This window comes from Enhydra lutris, unplaced genomic scaffold, assembly GCF_002288905.1.
Source record: "Enhydra lutris kenyoni isolate GAN:26980312 unplaced genomic scaffold, ASM228890v2 scaffoldscaffold42, whole genome shotgun sequence".
NCBI lineage: Eukaryota > Metazoa > Chordata > Mammalia > Carnivora > Mustelidae > Enhydra > Enhydra lutris.
The window spans coordinates 4,497,566-4,519,931 of NW_019154126.1; positions in this window are offsets into that span (position 1 = coordinate 4,497,566).

Sequence of the window (22,366 nt, forward strand, 5' to 3'; positions counted from 1 at the left end):
TCCATGAAAAGTTTTGTGAAATTTTTCCTGTTGAACATACCTTGAGAGAAGCCCAGACTGTGAAACAGTTACGTTGGAGAGGTCAGAATGAGACTATCTTCGGGTGCTATCAAGCTCTTCTGGTACCAAGCTGCCATTCTCCTGAGATCATTAAGGTGTGATCCTGCTTTGGGAAGGGAGATGGACTAGAAAATTTTTTAGGTTCATCCATCCTTAATTTTCATGCTACTGAAAGTACTGATTGTCTTTGGCTAAGAAGGAACAAAACAGGAACTGGAGGAGAAAATGTTGCCCTCTGACATTTTGGACTGGGAGATCATTGTTTGGATGAAAATGTAGGAGGGAACAATCAGCAACAAGCCTGGGATCTCTTGGGCCCAGCTGTGGGAACATCATTTTACTCTGGAACTCATGACCTTAAAGTCTTTTGAATCCCCCGGCCAGCAAAGGCCATTGTCTCCAGTGGTTAAAAACGTTAGAAGTGTTTAGTGCCCACATGTAAAAAGGGTGAGACAAGGCAAAACAATGATGATCAGGAGATACTGTGGAGCCAGGAAGTCATTGCATATAAGTGAGGAATCAGAAAAAAATTTTTCTAAAGAATGATTGTACAGCTTCTCTAGTTCAGGCTTACGATTTTCTGGTTGTGGCTTCCCTTAAAATCAAACAGAAAACCTACAACCTCATTCCAAGAATGCACATGGGGAGCTAAGGAGAACTAAATAAACAGTGCTCTGTTTGCTCAAATATTTAGCAAATAGCTCAGGGATTACTGCATACATCATCGTTGAGATTTGAGCCAATTCTCAAAGATGTTTCTATGCTCTACTAATAAAACAATTCATGTATGTATAATGGCACATTGTAATTATTTCCACATGGTTAGCACTTAGACAAAACCTGAGGGAAGAAAGTCAACATTTGATGAAACTTTATCAGAAATCAACATTTATTACAACACAGACAAAAACCTAAATCCAAAACAAGATAAAACCAACAGTAGCAATCATCTGATATGTCAGGACATATTTTTGCTCATATTTTTTTCTCCTTATCACTGTTTTTTCTGGTTATGACTTAGGTAGATGGATGATAAATTTACAGGAAATAACATATTGGTTTTATAGATAAAAAATCTTCCTAAGTGTTTAGGGGTGTGTCTGTCTACTTTAGCCATAAATATTCAGCAAAGCATTGTCTATAATGTAAAAATTTGTAGTGGGGGAAACCTCAAAGAGAATTCTTTTTGGTTTGAGCATCTGGCTGATGGGACTGTATCCAAGTGATTATGATTTGTGACTCTAAACTCAAGCGAAGCCTTGTTCTGGGATTATTCATTCTTGCTTCAGCAATTAACTTACATAGTTGAATTTCTACATAAGGTAATAGTTGAATAGATGGGAATAAAAATGTTTTCAGTTTTATAGAGCAGAGTTATTCCATTTAGAAAGAAGTCACAGATTTTCATAAAAAGACTTAGCCATCTTTATGCCTAAAGCTTAAATTGTGTCTGTCTACAATTTGGAAACCAAGTAATGGTATGGATTGTTTCAAGTAACCTCCTATTTTATACTGATGACCAGAGCTCAATCTATTGAAGGAAGTTTAGTATTTACTAACATTAAAATTGAGTAGATTAGAGCATATTTCCTTTTGTTCTTTCATTCGGCTCAAAAGTTAAATCTCTTGATAATTCATTCACTCATTCATTTGGTAAATATTTGTTGAGTATGTACTATGTGCAGGAACTATTCTAGGCACTGGAGATAGAACAGTGGGCAGAACAAAATCCCTGATTCATGGGCATTGTGTTTTAGAGGAAAGAGTCAATAAACAAATATATAATCTATGTCTATAAAATAATGTCACTGTATGTACTGTACATATGAAGCTAAACAAAGCAGAATAGAAAGGAATTATGGAAAATGAATGAATAGATTGTTTTATGTAGGGTGGTCAGGGAAGATTTTGAGGTTTTAACATCATTCCAGGGGAGACACTGATGAAAGGAGAAAATGAACCATGAGAAAATTCGAAATGTGGAAGAAAGAAGAAGTACAAAGGTTCTAATGCAGGACTAAATTTGCCTTTTGGGGGAACATACAGAAAGCCAATTTTTGTTGGAGAGGAGTGAGCAAGTGGAAAGCAGTAATTTTGAGCATAGATAGGGTCCAACTTAAGAGCTTTACTAACTCAGGTTAGGATTTGGATTTTATTCTGAGATGGGAACCATTTAAGGATTTTGAGAAGAGCAACATTAAATGGTTAAGGATTTTACAGGTCTCTCTGGGTCTTTTGTGAAGACAGACCTTAAGAAAGAATAAGTGTGGAAGTGGGGAACCCAAGTGGAACGTTATTGTGTCAGCACTGATTGTAGACAGTGGGACCCCAGACCAGAGCAATAGAGGTGGAGTGAGAAGTAGTTAAATCCTAGATATTTTTCAAAGCCAGGAATGACAAGGTCTTTCTGATGGATTGGGTGGATCTTAGGGAAAGTGAGGAATCAAAAATGATTCCAAAGTACTTGATCTGAGCCACTGGGAAATAGTTGAATTACTCATTCTTCTCTCAACTATCAATGAAATGCAGACTGTGCTAGGCACTGTATTAGGTACTAGGTAAATCACTGAGCAAAAGAGACAAAGATCCCCAGGAAAAGAGACAATAATAATGAACATAAATAAATGCATTTTAAAGTATGTTTGAAGGTAATGAGTATTATAGAAAAGAGAAAACATCAGGAAAGTTTAAGGGGGTTGGGTGGCAAACAGGTTCTTCTTTTAAATAGAGTGGTCAGGATAGGTGTCCTCGAAATGGCGAAATCTGAGCAGGGGCCAAGAGGCCAGTGTGACTGAAGCCCAGTGAGGCGGGAAGAGAATGGTGGGTGATGAAGCAAGACAAGTAACCAGGAGACCTAATGTGTAGATTCTTGAAGGCCATTGATTGAGATTTAACTTTATTCTGAATGAAATGTGGAGGCATTGCAGGGTCATTTAAGTAGACAAATGACATGATCTGACTTATGTATATTGCACTCTGTCCACTCCTTTGAGAATATATTACAAGCAGCAAAGATAAAGCAAGGAAACCTATTTTGGAGCAATTGCAACAATCCAGATGAGAGTTGATGGTGTCTTAATAGAGAGAGGTAGCTGTAAAAGCAGCAACAAGTGGCCAGATTCTAGATGGATCTAAAGTAGGTTCTAAAAGTAGCAACTTTTTGATTTCCTGATAGGTCAGGGAACAGTGGTGTTTGGGCTGAAAAACTATAAGGATGGGGTTGCCATTGATGGAAATGATAAAGACTCTGATTTGAGGGGAAGGTGGGAAAGATCAAGTGTTCTGTTTTGGATGTTTTCGGTTTGAGATGCCTCATACACATCAAAGTGAAGGAATCAAGTTGGCAGTTGGATATTCAAGTCTAGAGTTCAGGAGAATGTTTTTGACTGGAGATAGACATTCTCAGATGGAGGTATAAGGATGGTGTTTAGAACCATAGGCAGTGGATGAGGTCAAGTAGGTTGTGAATGGAGATAGGAAAGAAGTAAAAGATGGAGCCCTTGGGTAATCCATATTCAGAAGTAGGGAAAAAAGGAGGAACCAATGTAGAGATCATCTAGGTAGGGGAAGAACCAAGTGGCTGTGTTACCCATGGAAGAGAGTATATGAAATAGGAGGATGTGATTAACCAGGATAAAGGCTGCTCAGAGGTCAAGTACAATGACTGAGAATTGATTATCAGAGGTAGCAACATGAAAGTCATTAATGATTTTTTTGAGAGCAGTTTTTAAGGAGTCCTGGGGTAGAAAGTTTTGAAGCCAATGGAAATGCTGGTGGGGAGGAAAAAGCATCACGAAAGTAAAAAAATCTGGGAGAAAAGCAGACAGGGGATGAGAATGAACAGATCAAACCCATGTGATTATATGTGTTGTAACTAATTTTCCTTGTTGGCCACAAACAGCCAAGTTCTTAGGCAAATCTGAAGGAATGCTGAATCATTTATTTTCTCAGTGATTAGCACTTAATCACTTCATTAAAATATGTGTTGCTTTTATTCAAGATCAATTTTGTACTTCCTTATTAAGCCTTCTGAAAAGTCATCTTGCCAAAAGAAATATGAATCCCTTGTAGGGTTTTTATGACTCAGAGACAAAGGATTTCTTTCCTTTTATTGAATTACTTGTGTTACCAAGTCTGGCTATGTTCTGAATCTCATATTGTAATAAGTTAATATTTATTATAGTGCAAGCACAATAATGTAGTGCTTGGCATTGAGTTCACAATAAAAATAATTAGATTTTATATATACCTTTCCAAAAGAAAGGCAAAGATTGTCATAATGCACTTTATAAATAACAATATGTTGCTTTGTGATGCCTCTTAGACAGATTTTTTTGTAATATTTAATTATTGCATTATCTTACTTTTTTCCTTTTAGATCATAAGCTTTTGGAAGGCAGAGACAATATGACATGCATATGCCTAATAGCAAAGAGACAGTTGTGTATTAAATCTTATATTCCTTCTATTGAATGATTAAATGAATGCTCTCTTGCTTAAAAGCTGGGTAGTAACAAAGGCAGAATACCTGCCCTTTCTGATACAACACAACTAGAATGTCTTAGAATTTGTGGCTTTGTTTTCCAAAGTGCAAGTCCTTACTGAAACTAGATCAGTATTTTTAGGGGCTCTTTGATCCTGCTTATACTTTCTTATTCTCCATTAAACATTTAATCATTGAAATAGTATTGACCCTTTGGGGAACGGTACGTTGTATATCTCTCACATCTTAATTAGAATCCAGAGTTTAGTGCAACTGGTTTTATTCAGTCATTTCTTTTATAAATAAAGGCATTTGATGGCCCTCGTAAGGCTTACAATTGGTAAATGAGAATGGGCATGTATTCTGATTTGCAGTTTATTGATTTTGTTATAAATTTCTTTGACATGATATTTTTTAGTAAAGTTTTGGTCTTTACAAAATATTTATCATCACATTTCTCCAAATGTATGCAATTTTATTTTGTGATCTTATAATTTCATATGGGCTTTATCAGATAGAAATTGGCCATTTACTATTTTGAAATTAACTTATTTTCATGTAAAAATATGCTGACTCCAAGAATTTTCCCATTTGAAATATCTTTAAAAACAGAGGAGACTGAATAAATATTGCTAACTACAGAGAATTAGATAGCTTAGTTACCAAACTAAATAGGTGTTTTTTGAAGGAAACATCTGAATGTGCAATTTCTAGTTATTGCTTCAGATGAAGAACACCACAGAACATTCTTTCCAGCAAATCACCTTGGCTTAGCTAGTTTGCTTTCTCTTCCAGCTTAGAGGCGCCCACAAACTTCTCAAATCCTTGCAAAGCAGCTAAGTAGCTCTGTGATTCTTAAGGATTTGATAAAGATTTGGGACTCAAGTCAGTACAAGCAAAAACTTAATTTTTTTGCAAATTTTGGTGGTAAAAACATTAGGCCATAAATTCCTGCCACAGAAAAAGAAATAAAGGGGCTTCTAGGCCTGATATTTTAGTCTGTCACTTACTAGGCCTTGCCATATGTCTTTAGGATTTTATGTTCCTCCTTTTTATTTTATTTTATTTATTTAATTTAATTTAATTTCAATGTAGTTAACATACAGTGTTGCATTAGTTTCAGGTGTACAATATAGTAATTCAACAATCCTATATATTACTCAGTGATCATCACAATAAGTGTACTCTTAATCCCCTCTACTTACTTCACCCATCTTCCCATCCTTCTCCCTCTGGTAATCATTAGTTTGTTCTCTAGAGCTAAGAGACTGTTTTTTGCTTTGTCTTTTTTTATCCTCTTTGTTGTTGTTGTTGTTGTTTGTTTCTTGAATTGCACACATGAGTGAAATCATACGGTATTTGTCTTTCTCTGACTGATTTATTTCGCTTAGTATTTTACTCTCTAGTTCCATCCATGTGGATGCAAATGGCAAGATCTCATTCTTTTTTATGGTTGAGTAATATTCCATTGTGTGTGTATGTGTGTGTGTTTGTGTGTGTGTGTGTGTGTGTGTGTGTGTGTTGTGTCTTCTTTATCCATGCATCAGTCGATGGACACTTTTTTTTTTTTTTAAACATTTTATTTATTTATTTGAGAGAGAGAGAGAGACAGTGAGAGAGAGCATGAGCGAGGAGAAGGTCAGAGGGAGAAGCAGACTCCCCGTGGAGCTGGGAACCTGATGCGGGACTCGATCCCGGGACTCCAGGATCATGACCTGAGCTGAAGGCAGTCGCTTAACCAACTGAGCCACCCAGGCACCCTCGATGGACACTTTTATCTTACAAAATAGTAGAATATATTCCTGTGATCAAAAGTTTATAATGCATAGAGTTAGGTATTTTTATTGTTAAGACATTGCTACCAACTCTCCTTGTGTTAGTTTATTCCTTTTTAAGCTAGTTTTTCTATTAGAGAATCCCAAACAGAATGTTAGGGATATTAGGGGATATGCTATAGCTGTTTTTCTAGTGGAACACACACTCCTGTGATCTCCAGACATTGCTGGGCACCACTAGGTATCAAGCTCTGTGCAGTTTAGTGGAGGCAAAGAGAGAAAAGACATACCTCTTTCCTTCACGGAATTAGAGGTTAGTCAATTCACTTTACTTAAAAAAATGTGACCAGATGACAATTATTATTAAAAGAAAGGCATGTGGCCTTTTCTCTGTTTTTCACTCTGTGGAGCTCTGACTTATTCACCATCTCTCAGCAGATTTGAAAAGAGGATTCAGCGATAGCCAGATGAGTCATAAGTTTGTGGGCAGAATCACAGGTGAAGGGAAGTCGGGGGGGGGGGGGGGGGGGACGAGCCTCATGTGCATGGGCTGCAGGACATTACATTCAGTTCTGTTAGAATACCTGCTCCAAAAACTTGAACTTGTTCCAACGTGATGGGTGGAACGTGGTATTAGGGAACAATGGGAACATAAGAACTTTGTGGTTGCTTATTCACAGTTTCATCCACAAGAAACAAGGGGTGAAAGAAGAAAATTTGCACCAGCCAAACACAGCTGATTGTGAATGCACAACATACACACCTCAAACATCTACAGGGATGTCAGTTCACCATGAGGCCTAAGTCACACTCATCCACAGCTGCTGTTAAAGCTTCTCTCCCATTTCAGCTGTTCCTCCTCCCCCTTTAGATAGCTCAGGGGCTGCCACACTGGTCACGCCCACCTCCTCAAGCAAACAGCTGGTCTTTTAAAAATAAAGCACCATATTCATTGCAGTACTGCTGCATTTCTTGCCAGTGTCCAGTGAGAAGTATTGTAGTACTGTTTCAATTAATTTTCTATCTTTTTAAATGTGTCACTGACAAAGTTTCTGACTGCTGTTCCTCCAACCCCTTTCCCCATAAACCCTGTAGTGTTAACTGCCCAGTTTTGGATAGCGTTGGTGGTTTTAAGAAACATGTCACATTAGAGCAAACCTGACTATATTTTCCATTATTACCATGTTATCCCATATTTTGTATTTTGTAGGAGGAGTAAAGTTGGGAGCATAAATGCTTAAGAAAACTACGTCCAACTTTAATAACATTTGGGAGACACAAGGAAAGAACTTGAGTGATATTGAAATCACTGGTCTGTGGATAAATAGAAAAGTCAGAAAATTGGAGGCTCGAGCTAAAGTCAGTGTGACTGTAGAAGGTGAAGTCTTGAGTGGTCCTGTTGGTGGGCTTGGGCCACTCCAGTCTGATCTAGGTAAGTCAGTTGAGTTATTTCTTTGCAATTCAGTAGTTGACAGCCAAAGGTCAACTTCCTCATGTGCTTTCACGGTTCCCTGGAATCTCATCTCTAATTATACATATGTACTGGAGAACAGACTCAGCCCCCCAGTCCCCATATGAGCAGGCAATGTAACAGTTTGTTCATGCTGAGAGCAATCAGACATTTCCTAATCTGATCAAAAAGCTCATTCTTTAGGCTTGCAAACAAGACTATGTACTACAAAGTCCAATGAAGTTGATTATGAAAGGGGTAGGTTGTGGCTGTGAATAGCTCTGGAAGATGGGAACAATGAGCCTGATTTAAACTTGATGATCCTCTCACTTTCCTAATTAACAGAAAGGAAAGTTTAGTAAGTATAGGATAAAGATGACTGTCCCGGATGCATTCTAAGGTAAACATTAATTGAACTACTATCTCCATTACCTAGATACTGTTGTTTGTTAGATAGTATTGCTCTAGTTAAAGATATTTTCAAGTACTTGCTGAAACTTGCCTTTTTCAGATTGTTAGTTGTTAGGTATGAAAAGGGTAAATGAATGCAAATATCTTTCCCGGAAAACTTTCTGGACCCATACGCTGACCCTGGGAAGCTGAACTTTAGATTTAATGTAGTCTTCCTTGGTTTTCCAATCAAATCACAAGGTTAAAAAATAATGGCAGCAGTTACTTGGCTGGTTTTTTTCCTGTAGCATGTAGCAAGCACAGCTCATCTCAGAAATAGATATTCATCCTTTACCGCTGCTTAGCCCCAAATGCATTATTATTTATTTTGTTGTGGTGGTGGTTGCATGGGAGCTTCTTCACTTGTAATTTTCCCCTTGGTCATGACACATATTCACATTCACAATACTGGCCTTTGGTGCTACTGCACCTAACCAGAGCATCCAAGTGCTTATTAGGGGGAACCACAGACATCATAACTAAGCTTCCTCGGTTTGTTACAACTCCTAAAAAATAGTAGAGAACGCTGGTTTTTTTTTTTTCTTTCTTTTGAAATACTCTTTATTTCCAGGTGATAATGAGCTACTCATGCGATACAGATCAGAAAGTTCAGAGTTGGTTTTTTTTTTTTTTCGAAAATAAATCTACAACATTTTTCTGTCATTTTCTCAAGCCTGGCCAGATTGGGATTTATAATTTCAATGATTTCTCATTTCAGTCTCATAAATTAATCATTGTGATATAAATGTTGGTCCATATGTATTTTTCTTTTCCATGGCTATCTTCTTGCCTCAGAATAAAGTCTAAATTCCTCAGACTAGCAACTTCTGTGGCCTGCTGTCTTCTCCTTCTAGTTAACATCAATCACCACTGATCTCTCTACTGCCACTCTTCTTTTCAAATTCCTTCCAAAGAATCTATCTTATCGCCTCCACTTCTGCCCTGTCCATTAATTTCCTCTCTTCACTATAATATGGCCTCCTTTTCTCTATTCCCTGCTCCTCACCAATACATCCAACCATTTCCTGAAACTGTTTTTGCTCAAGCTATCATTAACTTCCCAATTGCCCAATTCAGAGAATGTTTTAAAAACTGTTTTAAAATGTCGAAGATTGAACATATCTATTAATCACTGATCATTTCTCAAGTCTCAGTAAATGATAGTTACAGGCTTTTTCTAAAAAAGGGGGCTCAAGGAAGAAGAGATGAATGAAGAGAAATAATCATCAAATTACAGAATGTTGAAGACAAGAGAGTGGCATTTTATCTGATGGGTCTGAGAAAGCTGATTCCTAAGGCAAACAGTACCTGGTACTGATAGGCTAGCAGTACCAAGTACATCTTGAAGTAAGGTTAAATGTGACAGAAGAGTGACATCAGCAAGATGGTGCAATAGGAGGTCCCCAACTCCTATCCAAATCGGAAAGGAAGAAGCTACATTGTCTGTGTTTGGAGATGACATGATCTAATATATAGAAAACCCAAATTCCACTAAAAAATTTGTAGAATAAATGAATTCAGTAAAGTTGCAGATTACGGAATCAACATGTAAAACTCAATTGCATTTCTATACACTAACAACGAAGTATCCAAAAAAGAAATTAAGAAAACAACTCCCAGTCACAAGATAATAATCAAAAAGAATAAAATACTTAGGAATAAACTTGATCAAAGGGTAAAAGACTTGGACTCTGAAAATTTTAACACATAAATGAAAGAAATTAAAGAAAACACAGATAAATGGAAAGATATACTGTGTCCATGGACTGGAAGAATTAATATTGCTAGAGTATCTATGCTATCCAAAGTGGTCTACAGATTCAGTGCAATCCCTGTCAAAATTCCAAAGCCATTTTCCATAGAAATAGAAAAAAGAATCCTAAAATTATATGACACCATCAAAGACACTGGGTTGACAAAGCAATTTTGAGAAAGATGAGCAAAACTGGAAGTGTACATTTCCTGTAGTCATCAAAACAGTATGGTACTAGCATAAAAACAGACACATTTTGATGGAACTGGAAAACAACAATGAAACCAGACACATAAACCAATGCAACAGAACCCAAAAGTAAGCCACGCATATATGGTCAACTAGTAATTGAGAAGGGACCAAGAACACAAAATGGAGAATGGATAATCTCTTTAATAAATGGTTTTGGGAAAACTGAATATCCATGTGTAAAAAAATGAAATTGAGTCTTTTTCTTGTACCATATACAAAAAATTAACTTGAAATGAATTAAAGACTTAAATATTAAGACCTGAAACCATAAAATTCCTAGGAGGAAGCACAGGGAAAGAACTCCTCGACATTGGTCTTGGTAATGAGTTTGTGGATATAATAGCACAGGCAATGAAAGGAAAAATTAATAGGTGTAACTATATTAAAATTATAAAGCTACTGCACAGTATAAGCTGCCATTAACATAATGAAAAGACAACCTATGAAAAGAAAATATTTGCACATCACATGTCTGATAAGGAGTTAAAATCCAAAATATATAGAGAGCTCATACTACTCAACAGCAAAATAACAAATAACCCAATTAAAAAAATGGGCCAAGGAGCTGAATACACATTTTTCCAAAGAAGACATGCACATGGTCAATAGGTATATGAAAATGTGATCAATATTGCTAGTAATCAGAATGCAAATCAAAAACGAGAACGCGATATCCTCTCATACCTTTTAGAGTGTCTATTATGAAAAAGCCAAAACATAGCAAGTGTTGGTGAGGGTGTAGAGGAAAGGGAACACTTAGGCTCTATTGATTGGACTGTAAATTAGCCACTATGGAATGCAATAAGAAGGTTCTTCAAAAATTAAAACTAAAACCACCATATGATGCAGCAATTTTACTTCTGAATATATTTCAAAGTAAATGAAATCAGGAGCTCGAAGAGATAGCTGCACCCCCATGTTCATTGCAGTATTATTTACAATAGCCAAGATATTGAAACAACCTAAGTGTTCATCAGTGAAAAAATGGATAAAGAAAATTTGGTATATGTGAATGGTGGATTATTATTTGGCCATAAAAAATAAGGAAACACTGTCATTTGTGACAACATGATGAACCTGAAGGACATTATGCTTAACAAGATAAGCCAGCAGAGACAAATATTGTATGATCTCATTTATATGTGAAATCTAAAAATGTCAAACTCACAAAAGCAGAGAGCAGCATGGTGGTTGCCAGGGGTTTGGTTATAGGGGAAGTGGAAGATGTTGGTGAAAGGGTACAAACTTTCAATCATAAGGTGAAGAAGTTCTAGGGATGTTATGTGAGCGTAATGACTATACAGATGACCCCTGAATGATGTAGACAGTTAACAATGGTTGGGGTGCTGACCCCTGCAGTTGAAAATCCATGTATAACTTTTGACTCCCCCAAAACTTAGCTATTACCAGAAGCCTTACTGATAACATAAATGGTCAATTAACATATATTTTGTATGTTATTTGTATTATATACTGTCTTCTGATAATAAAGTAGCCTAGAGATAAGGAAATGTTATTAAGAAAATCATAAGGAAAAGAAAATATATTTATGGCACTGTATTGTAAAAATCCACATAAATGGACTCATGCAGTCATACTCATGTTGTTCATCGGTTTATTGTACTTAATAATACTATATTATATACTTGAAATACGCTAAGAGATTGGTTCTTAAGTGTTCTTACCATACACACAAAAACTACAGGTGGAATAATGGATAGGTTAACTAACTTGTGGTCATCATTCATAATGCCTGCATATATCACATTGATTGTGGTCATCATTTCATAAAGCCTACATATATCACATCATCAAATGTATTCTTCAAATATATACAATATTTATTTGCCAATTGTGCCTCGATAATGCTAGAAAAAAATGTGTCCCAAAGTAGAAGTGTTGGTGGGAAGTCACTTTAAGAACAGTTAGACTCTCAGAATTTCCCTCCCCCTCCAAACAAAACTCAATGACTGGTATGTCTCACTCCAGCATAATATTGAGGTTATTTCTTAGAGATGGGCTGGATATCTCTCAAGTGCCCTCTAGATGTATTCTCCAGCCCTTTCCACTTTTCCTTAGCCCTAGGAGGCTAATCTACATGGGTTAAATTAATGGACCCCTTTGTTCTTTGGTTTCCCATTGGGTTTGGCCAATGGAGAGCCTTGACCAGAGACAGGAGGTTGTTAAGAAAGTAAGAGCATTTATTCTCCAAGTTTCCCATCTATGAAGTTCCCTTGGGATGACTTCCTGTCTTCACTGAAGGTCATATTTTCTCAGTTGTCCTCTTAATAGGACTTTTTCGTTCTATGCTCAAACAACCTCCTCCTTGTCTCATCCCTTGGGCCTACAAGTAGGATTGACAAGAGGTTTAGCACTCTCCCTGGGGGTTTCCTTACACACTTTACACACAGCCTATATCTTTGTAAAGAGACCCTTTATTAAGCTGTTTTAAAGTTATCCTAATTTGAATTACCACCAGCAAGAGACTGGAAGAGTCTTCACTCAGCAATCTGACTAAGCCAGTGGGAAAAAACCTCAGTCCTCAGGGTTTCCAAACAAAAAGGTCCACCAGATCTCCTTTCAGTAAGGGTCATGGTTCACAGCTGAGAAGTTTCATCAGCATGCAATTGTAATCAATTTTTGTTTTTTAAATGTGAACACTTCAGATCACTAGTCATCTGAGAAAAGCTTCTAATAAGAAAGTGAACAAAGGGGTGCCTGGGTGGCTCAGTGGATTAAAGCCTCTGCCTTCAGCTCAGGTCATGATTCCAGGGTCCTGGGATCAAGCCCAGCATTGGGCTCTCTGCTCAGCAGGGAGCCTGCTTCCTCCTTCCTCTCTGCCTGTCACTCTGCCTACTTCTGATCTTTGTCTGTCAAATAAATAAATAAAATCTTAAAAAAAAAAAGTGAACAAAGCAATCTGAAAGAGAAAAATAACCTGAGAGAAACCAAGATTTTGCCTGGAGGAAGAGAAAAAAATGCTCTTATTTTAACAAAGATGAAAGCAGATATCTAACTATGCATTAAAAACAGATTTTGTATAAATAGAATAATCAGCAAACAACAATAAAAAGGAAGCTCCAGGAAATGAGAATATGAAATAAATATTAAATATTTTACAGGAGATAGAGGAGAATAAAAGAGAAAGGGAAAACACAAAAGTTAAAGATTTAGTCTGTAAATTGTAACATCTGAATAACAGACAGAAAAAAGAAATGGGAGGAGAAAAAATTCTCAGAGCAGAAAAATTGAGAAATCACCCAGAATTATGAAAGATGAATTTGTAGATGAGAAGAGCCAGTGAGTGGACAGGATAATCTATAAAAATAGAAATACATCCAGCACTTAATTGTGAATTTCAGATAAGAGGGCAAAAGGAAGTACCCAGGAGCTTCCAGATGGGGAGCTCATACAAAGGATCAGGAATCAGAGCGGCTGTAGACTCTTCAAAAACAACATTGAAAGCAAGACCTCAGTGGTAATACCTTACATACCCCAAGGGAAAATGATTTGCAATCAAGAAGAACGATAGTTTCAGACCAAGGCTTTGTAAAACTTATTTCCTACACACATGCTTTTTTAGGATGCTATTGAGAATATGCTCCACCAAAAAATGAGCTAAACCAACAATGAGGAAGATATAGGATCCAAGTACAGGATTTTCATCTTAATTAGAGGTTAAGAAAGAGGCAGCTGGAGAGATGCCCCAGGAGGAAATCTGTCCAGACCAGAAGAGGTCAGAAAGCGATATTTCCCAAGATGACTTAGTAAGAGTACTGCATGTGCTTGAAACTTCTGAGATGAGGCTTAAGCACTGGAGCATTGGGGTGTCTGGGTGGCTCAGTCAGTTAAGCATTTGCCTTCGGCTCAGTTCATGATCTCAGGGTCCTGGGATCGAGCCCCACATCAAGCTCCCCACTCAGTGGGGAGTCTGCTTCTCCCTCTCATTCCCACTTCTGTGCATTCTCTCTCTCTCAAATAAATAAAAACAAAGTCTTTAAACACTGGAGTATAAATTTGCAGATGAATTAGTGAGATGTACAAAACTAAGTGAACAAAAATGTGCAATTATTAACTCCAGGTGCAACAAAAATATTGTGCAACAGGCATGGAAAAATTATTATGGATTAACATATGTTCCAGCAGTGACATAAATATAATGAGGTAAGTACTTAATAGTAACCTAACCCAACTTTATGAGATGATACTGGTGGTTGGTTGGGTTGAGAGAGAATAAGAGACCTGAATCTTCATCTTCCCTAGAGGGAGCCTATAGATTATTTGAAAAGCAGAAATATCAAAATAAACATTAGAAGTTACTTAAGAGTTATGCAGGGCACTATGAACAACAGTAACAATAAAGCTGTATATTGAAAATGGTTGTCAGGAGAGGGTGGGAAATACACATAAGTGTTGGACAGTGGCGCCAGAGCTCCATTGTTCTTCCTACTGTGTTTAAAGAACTATTTAACTCAACTATGTGCATTTATAATTTTGATGAAAACAAAAACCAAACTGAAAAAATAAAAAGCAGAATAAAAGAACCAAAGAAGACAAAGAGAGAGAGAGAGAGAACCACATGCTGTTCAGTCAGAATTCTGCCCAAGTAATTTTCTTTTTTAGGAAATCTGACATTAATCTTTTTGCTAAATCTGCCAAGATTGTGGATTTATTTTTAATGGATTTCTGTAGAAAAGAAGAACATTAAAGCGAATGCACTACCTAGAATTTGAGTAAATTGTTTCCCAACAAAAGAGATTTATAATGAAAAAATGATTTGCTGATCCACTATGTGAAAATTGTAATGGTTATTTTGAAAATTGAGTCTTCGGGAAACCTGATGATCCCAGAGCATCTTCAAGTACTGAATCCTGCCATGAAACTGAGTATTCAGCATCTGTGTCTGGTATCTGGGGCTCTGGGAGACCAACACCTGCATACTTATCAAGTGAAATGATTTTCTGTTCCTAAATATAAATTCATTATCTGATGATTCACAAATAGAAATGTGCTCAGTTAACAGCAACCAAGGCAGAAGAAAATGTCATAAAACTCAGATGTAACTTTGTATGTGAGTTGTTTATACATCTAAGAAAAAAATCTTTAATAAATATATTAGCTGATTTATATATATCATGCCTAAGTGTAACAAGACACAAGGAGGGAAGCTACTGGTTCAATATCTATCTGCCTGTCCTCCCAGATATATGATGTGAGCTGATGCAAACAAAGTAGTTTTTTCCATATAATTTTAAAAAATTATTTATTTAGAGGGGGGAGGGGCAGAGGGAGAGGGAGAGAGAGAATCTCCCACAACCCTGAGATCATGACCTGAGCTGAAATCAAGAGTCAGACACTTAACCAACGGAGCCACCCAGGTGCCCCTTTCCACAGAATTTTAAACCAGTCCTGAGCTGGGTGGGACAAGGCAAAAGGAGGGCAGATGGATGCAGGATCCGGGTTGGCATCAGGTGCTGGGAGAACTTCTAGACAGTGAGGGAGAAGATGAGGGAACCATGAAGGAGGAGATAGAAATAGTGATGACTAGTGTGTTGGGCTTCTCAAGAGTTCCTATTTAGTTGCCAGTTTGTGTACTAACAGTATTGCCTCTACTCCATATTGCACCACTGCAGTAAATAATGAGTTCAGAGATTTGGAGGTTAGGCTTGAGAATAATGTGGCTCAAAACTGACTGGTGGGGTGGCCTTGAGCGAGTCTCTTTCCTCCTCTGGTTAGTGATGTTATTTGGCATTCTGCTGTGAAGATCCGGTGTGACAATGCATGGACGGTGCTTCACTCAGTGCCTGGCATGGAGTAAACATCCAGCAGATACTAGAAAAATGATGGGCATGAGAATAGAAGAAATGGTCAATGGGCTGAAGAAGGAGAAACCAGGTAAATCAGGGGAGAATTGGTGTTCAGTCTATTCAAATCCTTCATTTCCTTTCTGCCTTATTCCCTGAATTTTTTTTTCTCACATCTGACTGAAATAAAGGTATGTTGAATGAAGTTATGTGCTTTGGCAATGAGCTCACAGTTCTCTCTAAATGCAATTCAGTGGTATTTTCAGCCCTGGTGAAACCAGGGTAGATTACATAGAGAGGAACAGATTGCTCCTAGTAAAATCCAACAGCCACGCACTCAAGAGTCTTGAGTGGGTCGGTCATTGTGCTGGGTCCCCTGGGAGGAAGGTAAGTGAGGTAGGGGCTCTGTCCTTAAGGAATCAAGTGTATTGGAAATCACATTATTTCCCTTCAGTTCAGTTCGGTTCCATTCAACTCAGTTTATTTTAGTTCATTTCATGCTTCAGCCGGTTGTAGAATGAAACTGGATCCTAAAGTAGCAGGTACATCATGAGGGGTTTCTAATCCTGGGTCATTGTGGTTTGAGAGAGGGAAAATTCCACTAACCAGCCCAAATCTCCTTTGTTCTTGCCTGGTTGCGCCTGGGTGGCTCAGTTGGTTGGGTGTCAGCCTTCGGCTCGGGTTGAGATCTCAGGGTCCCAGGATCGAGTCTCACACCAGGCTCCCTGTTCGGCTGGGAGCCTGCTTCTCCCTCGTACAGTTTCCCTGCTCATGCTCTCTCTCTCTGTCAAACAAATAAATAAAATCTTAAAAAAAAAAAAAGTTAAAAAGAAAAAGAAGTTATCTAGTGACTAAAGGGGCCAAGATGCACCACTCATATAATCATAAAAGAGCAGTAAAATTATTTTTATGAAGGGAATCAAGAATTTCTCAGGAAAAGCAAAACAAAACAATGATTCTCTGAAAATGAATTCTCCAAGAGGTCTTCACACACCCATTGCTGGACTCCTTCATTTCTTCTGTCTGTAAAGAATATATCCATTCTTACATTAAAGTTAGTGAAAATCATTGAGTAATTAAACTTGAAAGTTAAACATCTCAGTCTGTGCTTTCAAGGTAGCTTAACTGCAAAAACAATTTATCTTTGAACTGAAAAAAACAACTATATCTGTCTGTCTGTCTGCCTGCCTGCCTATCATATTTTTTTTCTAGACCACCAGGAAAAAACCTATAGTCTGACAGAGTCAGATTTATTACCTTTAAATCCTGGGAGACCAAGAAGAAACCTGACATGGGGCCAAGGAAGTTATCAGACCCTTGGTTCAGTGAAAAACTCCTGCAGTTGTGGTCAAAGCAGATCCGATGAGGTGTGATTCAATGTGTCTCCGATGTGCTCATTATTACGGTTTTGGTGCCTTGAGGGGCTCAGGCAACTCCCAGTAGAAACCTCCACTTTGTGAAAATCTAATTGAGTTACAGATCCCTAGCGACAAACCTGTAGTTGGAGAAGATCTGATAGATTGATTTGTGGGGTTGGGGGGTAGGGGGTGGGGGGCATGGGGAGGGGACTTCAGAAGCACCCACCCACACACCCTGACAGGAGGAAGTACCTTTTACAAGGTTTGGGTTCTCCCTGTAGAGTTCTGAGCTGGATCCCATGGAAGCCGGTGGAGATCAGCTCTAAATTCCTTGCTGTTTCTCAGTAAGTGAGTGAAGATTAACTAAGGATTACGTGTGGTCATGCGGCAATTGGATACCCCCTGTAATAGATGAGTTATAGCATGCTAGGCCTGGGAGCATCAGTGGTGACAAAGCAGTGTTCACTCAAGAAGAGTTGTTATGCATTTTATAGTTGCTGCCTGCCCTTGGGAGGGACAGCGTTTCCTGCTGATTACACAGCTGGCTTTACCTGTGTCCTTCCCGCCTGATTACCGGCAAGGCTCCTCATGGCGTTTGCAGTCTGAGTTGACTCTCGCTCTTCCAGTTCTAGACAGGTTTTCTCTCTCATATACATATTTTAAAAATATATATGTGAAAAATATAATGCAAAATTTGGGAACAGGATCCCAATTCATTTATTCAAATATTCAAATTCAATGCTAATGGATGCGTCCAGGTTTCAGGTTAGAGAAAATTCTATTTTTAAGCTGCAGAGACCCAGTGAGTTGGAACTGAATCTGAATGATTTTAAATCTGAATCTGAATTATTTTAACATAGTAGGAAACATGGTGGGGGGGAGCATGTTAGTGGGGAAAGGGTTGTGATAGTTTGTATAAAGGCCCAAGTTAAACCTTCTCTCTTTCATGGAAGGCTCTGCCTCCCTTCCTGAAGCTATAGAAGGATTACAGATATTAAACACTTATTCAGGAGAGAATGTAGAGGCTGTTAATGGGAAAAAAAAAATCCAACCAACCCACAGGTGTTGTCCACACACTGAGGTCTGCATTTATGCATTGTTTCACTTCCTGACATATCAAAAGATTGCATGACATGGTAGAGGTGTGGTAATTATTTCCCTGTCATTAGATGGAATCTTGGTGATGGATGGAGAAACTCTATTGGCACTTTATAAGTTGTGTGACCAATATGTTTCTCTGTGAATAGATAAATGTCTTGTTTTGTCAAAATCTTATTATTCTGATTTATTTGCTTGACTTTTATGTTGTCAAAGAAGTTGTATGATAGATTGGGATGAATTCAATTTTATTTATTATTTACTTATATTCATGTTCAAGAATTAATGTGTTGCCTAAAATCCACCTGGAGGGAATATGTTAGTGCCTCTTCCTTTTGTCTGTACTTTTACAATGATTTGGGGCCTTTCTGAAAAAAGCCCATGGTTCTTGAGAGCTAATAATATGTTGTCTCAGTGACACTGTGTTTTATTCTTGTGGGCTGGATTTTCTGGAGCCTTCTCTAAAAAGCAGGAGCAGGGTTATCACAACCATCATCTTTATAATTGCAATCAAGTGATATCACTTCAACTAAGACAGATTCAAATTAAACACATACAGCTTTTGCCTTTGGGACAACTAAAATGTAAAAAAAAAAAAAAAGTTAGAAGACCACCATCATAAAACAGATACTTTAAGACTATGATTCAGTAAATGCATGAAAAGATTAAATTTATGTTCATTTAGTGTCAAAGTCTTGCAAAATGAAACTAGAAAGAGTAATTTGGGAGCATATACGTTTTGGTTTCTAAAAATGTTTCACTTTTCAGTATTTAAATTAGCCTCTGTATAATTTCTCCCCTACCTCCTCTTACTGCGTTTGGATTGTTTACATCTTAATGTATAGACTTGATTTCCCCTGAGTATGACTAGGCACAGAAATTATTCCCAGTCTCTTAGAATAAAGGCCAAATCAGAGGTAATGCATTTTAAGGTTAATCTCCACTTCAATTAACAACTATATAACAATATTTATACTTACATATGAATACATCCCATTGACACCTGCTACATATCTTATTTTATGAATTAATGTGAAATATGCATTATGGGGAAGTGTTACTACACATCCACTCCTTTAGTGTCTGAGGCTCCTGAAGAGCAGCCTTCCCACCTGGATGAATTAAAACCAGGTATCTAATCCATATATTCTGGATTTGAAAATCATTTGATCCAGATTAGTTGAGATATAAACTGGGTTCTGGAGTTCACACCACTTACATCTGATGGAACTTGAAGATTCTCTACTTGACCAAACTCTATTCAGTTTCCCTTGAATTTCTCAACCAGGCCTTGACTTTTGGACTTCCATGTTCATCTGTGTATTGTCCAATTTTAGCAAGAATCCTGCTAAGTTTGTTCACCTGGAATTCCTCATACTCCATGTCTGCTCACCCTGGATATATAAGAGAGGTTCTTTCTCTTCCATCATCCACCAGGTGATGCCTGCTCACTCTGGACTGCCTCCAGCAAGAATCTTGTAACATGAGTTCAGTCAGAATTCCACTACCCCTGAAATGTCTCCCTTTGTAAATTTTCATCCACTGACCGCCCCCCTACTCCTTGGCGATAGCTCAAGGTGATGACTCATCCCTGCTGCATTCAGATTTGAGTCCAATCTTGCACTCACTGAAAGATGCTGTTGCAGTGGTCCCTACAACCATCATGATATCTGTCTTGAATAAAATCTTCCTTATCATCTTTAACAAGTGTCACTGAATAATTTTTTTTTCTTTCACAGTGTTAAAACTTATTTAGGCCTATGGAAAAGGATGGCGGAACCTATCCAAGATAGAGTTCTGTGGAAATATTCATAAAGGCATATTTATCTATAAGTGAAGAGTTGTTGGCTTTCAGGCACTAAGGTGATCATCAAACTACAGCAATATTAGAAAGGCAAATGAGATTCAACCTCCATAGTATTGCTTGCAACATAATTCTAATATTTGAGTGATTTTTGCATTTCTGGCCCATCCAAAAATTATCATTTTTCTCAGCATAAAATAATACATGCTTATTATAATAAGTAATAAAAATAAAGTAAAAATAAATTACAAATTCTGTCATTTGGAGGGACAACATTTTCTTTTAGCCTTTTAAAACAGCTACTAATATGAAATATATATCTTTCTTCTAAATTTTAAAATCATATTTTTTGGGTACACTTTTCACTTAATATTTGTCAGGAGCATTTTCCTATATCATTAAGCAGTCTTCAAAGTCTGGTATTTAATGACTTCTTATAATTCCATTGTATGGAAGTGACATATCTTCCCCCCATTTATTTCTTATTGTATATTGAATTTGTAATTCCTTTTAGAGTTTCTCCTTTGGTTAAATGTATGGTATAACTGTGAAGATAGGTGTGTGGGGGCAAATTGAATAATCTAAGATATGGGTTAAGTATAAAAAAAGAAACCTTCTGATTTTTATATAAATGTTCTGTTGTAGGAAATCCTTTAAAACAAACTATTTTATGCATTTCTTCTAAAATATGTTTCATAAAAGGTAAGAGTTTGAAAAGAATTAATACATTGTGGTTGCAGGTGTTTTAAATTTTTTAACATTATGATTTAATTTACTTGACAAACTCTAAATTCCTCTATCATCTTCTCCCTATGACCTTAGGAAAACTTGGTATTAATGCTTGGGGGAAGAGCTAGGGTAGAGAATTATAATGTGATGCTCCAACTTGTCCTGATGAATCCTGCATAGTTTAGTATTGCCTTTGGGCATCGTATCTAATTCTGCGTTTACAGTGTTTGATGAAATGAAAGATGAAACAGTTTATATTGTACAAATCAGAACTTATAGAAGAAAAGCACTTGCTAAATCTTGGAGAAAAAGTGCACACAGCTACTGACAGTGGAATTTCTGGAATCTTGTATTCACAGCCGCAGTTCAATGAACACAAATCTACTGATCAATTGGATTATCCCTGATAGCATTGATGTCCAGAAAATCAGAAGGTGAAAAGAGGAAAAAAATGTTTTCAGTATGAATGTAATAGTAATAAATGGCATATGAATTCTGAAAAAGCATTTGGTTAGGCCACAATTTAGTTCTCAAAACTGTATTTCTCTCTCTGCGTGGATATATGTATATGTGTGTGTGCATATATATATATATAGAAAGTAGATTACAATAAAAATACTCTATCCATCTGTCATTGTAGAATGCAGTAAATAAATAGCAAAGTAGGAGAATCAACTTTTGAAACAAAGGAAACTTTGAGAGTATCCAACCACTAGATTATGGAAATGAGGAAATGAGACTCTGGAAAGGGAGGGACTGGATGGCAACCATCCCATCTAGAGTGGCTTCTGCCACACACAGTACATACTTAGAAGACAAGATGGACTTTGGTTATTATCACAGTATAATTTCTGCTCCATTTACAAAGACATGCGTCTTCCTAATGCCTACTGGATTTCTAAGACTGTAGTTATTTCTTTGGGAATTTTTTTAAAGGTCTTTGCATGGGAGACACAGAAAAAAAAAAAAAGAAGTCTTATCCTCTGTCTGTAAGATTGATGCTATCCCTATCACTACTCACTCCCTGGATGACCACAGAGAGATACATGGCTTTGAATTCTGCCAATATGTGGATGTGTCTAAAATGTACATATCTAAATCTGCTCTATTCAACATGTGGCTTGTGAAGCAAAGTGAATGCTTGATTCCGTTCAGCTGTCCAATAAAATAACCAAGTATGACAAGTCCCAAACTGAAGTATTATTTCCCCAACACACAAACTTGTTTTCTGCCCACATTCCCCATTTCAGTAAGGGCAACTCCATTTTTCTAATTGTTCTGGTCCAAAAATTGGAGTTATCTACTTGCAGTCTTTCTCTCTCTCAGTAACCATGGCGATCAGGCACCACA